Source organism: Oreochromis niloticus, linkage group LG1, assembly GCF_001858045.2.
Source record: "Oreochromis niloticus isolate F11D_XX linkage group LG1, O_niloticus_UMD_NMBU, whole genome shotgun sequence".
In the NCBI taxonomy this organism is placed as follows: Eukaryota; Metazoa; Chordata; class Actinopteri; order Cichliformes; family Cichlidae; genus Oreochromis; species Oreochromis niloticus.
The window spans coordinates 5,682,678-5,689,471 of NC_031965.2; positions in this window are offsets into that span (position 1 = coordinate 5,682,678).

Sequence of the window (6,794 nt, forward strand, 5' to 3'; positions counted from 1 at the left end):
TGTGTACTTTTTCCCGCCAAAACAGGTGCAGCCGTTTTTACACACACAGAGCACAGAGACAGGATTTCTGCAGTGAATTTCTCATAGTGAGGATTCCTCTCAAACAAATGGCCATAATTTCCTAACTGTGGGGGCTAGAACGGTCATTCTTACACCGTTTTGTTCAGAAGAGAAGGGGGAATCTTACAGTGTTGACAATTTATCATTACAATATGAATTATTGAAGATATTTGACTTCTAATGCACCATAACTGAGTAGAAGCAAAGCAAAAACTGCCTTGACCTGCCCTCAAACAACGCTTTCTAACTCTAAATCTATTTGGAGTATAGATATCATTGTTTCACCGTAAGACACAGCAGGCTTTGGTGAACAGTCATGGAAATTTTCAGGTCTCTGTGGAAATCTATCAAAAAGATATGACGAGAGAAAAAAGTGGTTCATTTCCAGAGTTTGAAATCTGAAGAAATCTGAGCAAAGGACGAATTTCCTACCCTCAAACAAACCCAATTCATGGCCAAATGGTAATAGATGAGAAAGAAATTCTTGAATTGTGAGCGTCAGGAGTGTCTGAAGATATACTGGTACAAGCCTCATGTTTTTAACTTCGCTTCGTTGAGGAGATATGACGATTCGAATATGCCTCTCATTACAGAAATCAAGCGGTGATTTTGAACAAACTCTCCATTGACTTTCTATGGAGAGTTTTCCGACTTTGTGTTGGTCTGAGGAGATTTGCCAAAATTCTATAAATCTCACAACAATGATGGTGACATTTTCTGAAAGACAGCAAAAATACCTACGTTTTTGATGTATAAATTGTGGAAGTTGAGTGACAATTGAGCAAGTAGCAAGAAGTTGTTCGGAAATGAAGAGAAGACTGCAAAACCTACAGTGGCACACTGGAAACCAAGTGCATAGCAACCATAACAACGCATGTATTTTGTGAAAAATCACAAAGATGAAACTCAAAACTTGAAGAGGGATAAGATGAAAATGGTAACAGATATGAAAAAGCTGAATCAGACATGAATAGCCCAATAATTTGTGAACATTTTAAAGTTTGAATGGTTATTCTAGGCGAAAGTATGAGGATGTAGTTAAGTTTCAAAAACAAGAAAGTTTTAGCAGAATTGCAGAAGTTTCCCATTCATTTCAATGGGACAAATTAAAGGAAAAAGCTTAATATTTTAAAAAGTATAATGGTATAAAATACCAAAAGATATAGCCGGAAAGGGAAAAATTAGCAGAATAGTTTAAAATTTGAACAGTGAAAATCGGCTGAAAATTGTGGAAGTAGATCCACGGCGAAAAACGTACGGAAGCACCAAGAATAATAATAAAGAACTAGAAAAATTTGCATTTCCTGCGAAAATGCAGTGTGGATGCTGGAACGCTGAAGCTGTCAGCTGAAACTAGCTGAAAAAGCTGAAAAGTTGCAGAAATTGTAAAAACTTTGCGGAAGCAAAGGAACGTTGCTAAAATGTAGTAACTTAGCAGAACTGCAATATCTTAGAGGAAACATAATACTTGGCAGAAATACAATAGCATAGCAGAACTTAGCAGAAATATTGTAACTTACCAGAAACACGATAACTTCCCAAAAATACAAGAATTTCGGAGAAATAGTATAAGATAACAGAAAGAATATATTTAGCCAAACATTCTTAAACATTACAGAAATACTACTCTATAGCAGAAATGATATATTTAGAAAGAAAAATATAATATAGTAGAAATACTATGATTTAGCAGAAATCCTACAATATAGCTCAATAACAATGATTTAGAACAGATATTATGATTGAGCAGAATAGTAATAACTTAAGTGAAAATATTGGAAAGGTAAAATGACAAGCTGAATAAAAAGGAACATGGTTAAGTTTGCTCAAAACTAATTTTTGTTCACCTGTGAAAAAATAAAATAAAAATACATTTAGAAATACAAATAAGAACAGCCAACAGATACACACAAAATTAAATATGGATACACAAATCAACAAATACACACAAAATCAAATATGGATACACAAATGTACAGAGAGAGACACACACACAGGGTCTATGCCAGTCAACCAGTCTGAATATATTATATTTTTATCCAACAATGAGATGCTGCCCTAAAAAGGGCTTTGTGTGTGTCTTTCTCTCTCTCTCTCTCTCTCTCTCTCACACACACACACACACAAGATCCAATTCAGTCAACCAGTCTAAATATATTGAGTTTGAATCTTACAATGAGATCATCCCATAAAAAGGCTTTCTCTCTCTCTCTCTCTCTCCCTCTCTCTCTCTGTCACACACACACACACACACACACACACACACACACACACACACACACAGACATACACACACACAAGATCCAATTCAGTCAACCAGTCTAAATATATTGAATTTAAATCTTACAATGAGATCATCCCATAACAAGCCTCTCTCTCTCTCTCTCTCTCTCTCTCTCTCTCTCTCTGTCACACACACACACACACACACACACACACACACACACAAGATCCAATTCAGTCAACCAGTCTAAATATATTGATTTTGAATCTTACAATGAGATCATCCAATAACAAGCCTTTCTCTCTCTCTCTCTCTCTCTCTCTCTCTGTCACACACACACACACACACAAGATCCAATTCAGTCAACCAGTCTAAATATATTGATTTTGAATCTTACAATGAGATCATCCCATAAAAAGGCTTTCTCTCTCTCTCTCTCTCTCTCTCTCTCCCTCACTCTCTCTCTGTGTCACACACACACACACACAAGATCCAATTCAGTCAACCAGTCTAAATATATTGAATTTAAATTTTACAATGAGATCATCCCATAACAAGCCTCTCTCTCTCTCTCTCTCTCTCTGTCACACACACACACACACACACACACACACACACACACACACACACACACAGGGAGAGAGAAGTAAGTTTCTAGCTCAGTCAAGCAGCCTGGGAGCTGCTGAATTTGAATCCACCAATCAGAGAGCCTGTGCACTTTTTCCCGCCAAAACAGGTGCACGCAGCACAGAGACACACAGGACTTTTGCAGTCTATTTCGCATAATGATGACTCCCCTCAAACAAATGACCATAATTTCCTAACCGTAGGGGCTAGAACGGTCATTCTTACACCGTTTTGTTCAGAAGAGATCGGGGAACCTTAAAGTGTTGACACTTTATCATTAAAATATGAATTATTAAAGATATTTGACTTCTAATGCACCATAACTGAGTAGAACAAAGCAAAAACTGCCTTGACTTGCCCTCAAACAACGCTTTCTAACTCTAAATCTATTTGGAGTATCAATATCATTTTTTCACCGTAAGAGACAGCAGGCTTTGGTGAACAGTCATGGAAATTTTCAGGTCTCTGTGGAAATCCAAAAAAAAGATATGACAAGAGAAAAAAGTTGTTCATTTCCAGAGTTTGAAATCTGAAGAAGTCTGAGCGAAGGACGAATTTCCTACCCTCAAACAAGTCTAACTCATTTCAGAACGGTAATAGGTGAGAAAAAAATTCTTGAATTGTGAGCGTCAGGAGTGTCTGAAGATATACGGGGACAAGCCTCATGTTTTAACTTCGCTTCGTTAAGGAGATATGACGATTCGAATATGCCTCTCATTACAGAAATCAAGCGGTGATTTTGAACAAACTCTCCATTGACTTTCTATGGAGAGTTTTCAGACTTTGTGTTGGTCTGAGGAGATTTGCCAAAATTCTATAAATCTCACAACAATGATGGTGACATTTTCTGAAAGCCAGCAAAAATACCTACGTTTTGATGTATAATTTGTGGAAGTTGAGTGAAAATTGAGCAAGTAGCAAGAAGTTGTTCGGACATGAAGAGAAAATTGCAAAAGGTACAGTGGCTCACTTAGAACCAACTGCATAGCAACCATAACAACGCATGGATTTTGTGAAAAATCACAAAAATGAAACTCAAAACTTAAAGAGGGATAAGATGAAAATGGTAACAGATATGAAAAAGCTGAATCATTCAAGAATAGCAGAAAAATTTGTGAACATTTTAAAGTTTGAATGGCTGTTCTAGGCGAAAGTATGAAAAAGTAGTTAAGTTTCAAAAACAAGCAAGTTTTAGCAGAATTTTGGAAGATTTCCATTCATTTCAATGGGACAAAAAATTGCATAAAAAGCTTAATATTTTAAAAAGTATAACAGCAAAAAATAGCAAAAGTCATAGCACACTTTAGCAGAAATAGCAGAATAGTTTAAAATTTGAACGGTGAAAATAGCACAAAAATTGTTGAAGTAGTTAAACAGCAAAAAACGTACGGAAGCAACTTGAAGAATAACTAGAAAAATTTGCATTTCCTGCGAAAATGCTGTGTGGATGCCTTAACGCTGAAGCTGTCTGCTGAAAATGACTGAAAAAGATGAAAAGCTGCAAAAATTGTATGGCAGTAAAGAAACTGAAAAATTCTGCTAAATACACGTGAAAAAACAGAAACTTTTGCTGAAAAGAGGTGGAAAGGCAATGATTCTGCTTAAAAGGTGTAAAGAAGTTCAAATTTGTACTGAAAAGAGGAGAGGTGAAAAGGTTTCTTCTGAAATGAGGAGAAGATACTGAGATTTGTACTGATAAAAATGACTGAAAAAGATGAAAAGCTGCAAAAATTGTATGGCAGTAAAGAAACTGAAAAATTCTGCTAAATACACGTGAAAAAACAGAAACTTTTGCTGAAAAGAGGTGGAAAGGCAATGATTCTGCTTAAAAGGTGTAAAGAAGTTCAAATTTGTACTGAAAAGAGGAGAGGTGAAAAGGTTTCTTCTGAAATGAGCAGAAGATACTGAGATTTGTACTGATAAGAGGTGAAAGGCTGAAAATTCTGCTTAAAATAGGTGAATCAGCAGAATTTCTACTGAAAAGAGGTAAAGAAGTAGTTGCACTGAAAAAAGGTGAATCAGCAGAATGTCTGCTGAAAAAGAGATTTCTGTTGAAAACACCTGAAAAATCTGGGATTTGTGCTGAAAAGGGGTGAAAAAACTCACAATTCTGCTGAAACGGGGTGAAGAAGAGGTGTTGGGCTGTTGAGAAGAGTTAAATAAGTTGAACTGACAAATGCGATGATATGGCACGAATACTATGATTGGGTACAAATAGTATAATTTGGCACAAGTACTATGATTTAGTACAAATACTATGATTTGGCAGAAATAGTATGACTTGGCAATAATACTGAATTTAGCACAACTACTGAGATTTGATTGAAATACTATGATTTAGAAAAGATGTTATAACTTTGTACAAATACACTGTTTGGCACAAATAATATGATTTGGTTCAGATGCTATGATTTGAAACAAATACTATGATTTGGGAGAAATACTATTATTTAGTTGAAATACTATGATTTTCCAGAAATACTATGCCTTAGTAGTAATACTATAACATAACAGATATACTGTGATTTTGCAGACATAGAATTTTTTTGGACAAATACTACGATTTTGCTCAAATACTATGAAATTGCAGTAATACTGTGATTTTGAAGGAATACTATGATGTGGTTGAAATACTATGCCTAGTAGTAATACTACAACATAACAGATATACTGTGATTCTGCAGACATAGTATGTTTTGGACAAATACTACGACTTTGCTCAAATACTATGAAACTCCAGTAATACTATCATGTCGAAGGAATACTATGATGTGGTAGAAATACTATGCCTTAGTAGTAATACTATAACATAAAAGATATACTGTGATTTTGCAGACATAATATGTTTTGCACAAATACTACGACTTTGTTCAAATACTATGAAATTGCAGTAATACTATGATTTTGAAGGAATACTATGATGTGGTTGAAATACTATGCCTTAGTAGTAATACTACAACATAACAGATATACTGTGATTCTGCAGACATAGTATGTTTTGGACAAATACTACGACTTTGCTCAAATACTATGAAACTCCAGTAATACTATCATGTCGAAGGAATACTATGATGTGGTAGAAATACTATGCCTAGTAGTAATACTATAACATAAAAGATATACTGTGATTTTGCAGACATAATATGTTTTTGCACAAATACTACGACTTTGTTCAAATACTATGAAATTGCAGTAATACTATGATTTTGAAGGAATACTATGATGTGGTTGAAATACTATGCCTTAGTAGTAATACTACAACATAACAGATATACTGTGATTCTGCAGACATAGTATGTTTTTGGACAAATACTACGACTTTGCTCAAATACTATGAAACTCCAGTAATACTATCATGTCGAAGGAATACTATGATGTGGTAGAAATACTATGCCTTAGTAGTAATACTATAACATAAAAGATATACTGTGATTTTGCAGACATAATATGTTTTTGCACAAATACTACGACTTTGTTCAAATACTATGAAATTGCAGTAATACTATGATTTTGAAGGAATACTATGATGTGGTAGAAATACTATGCCTTAGTAGTAATACTATAACATAACAGTTATACTGATTTTGCAGACACAGCATGTTTTTCCACAAATACTACGATTTTGCTCAAATACTATGAAACTACAGTAACACTATCATGTTGAAGGAATACTATGATTTGGTAGAAATACTATGCCTTAGTAATAATACTATAATAACAGATATACTGTGATTTTGCAGACATAGTATGTTTTTGCACAAATACTACGATTTTGCTCAAATACTATGAAATTGCAGTAATACTATGATTTTGAAGGAATACTTTGATTTGGTAGAAATACTATGCCTTAGTAGTAATACTATAACATAACAGATATACTGTG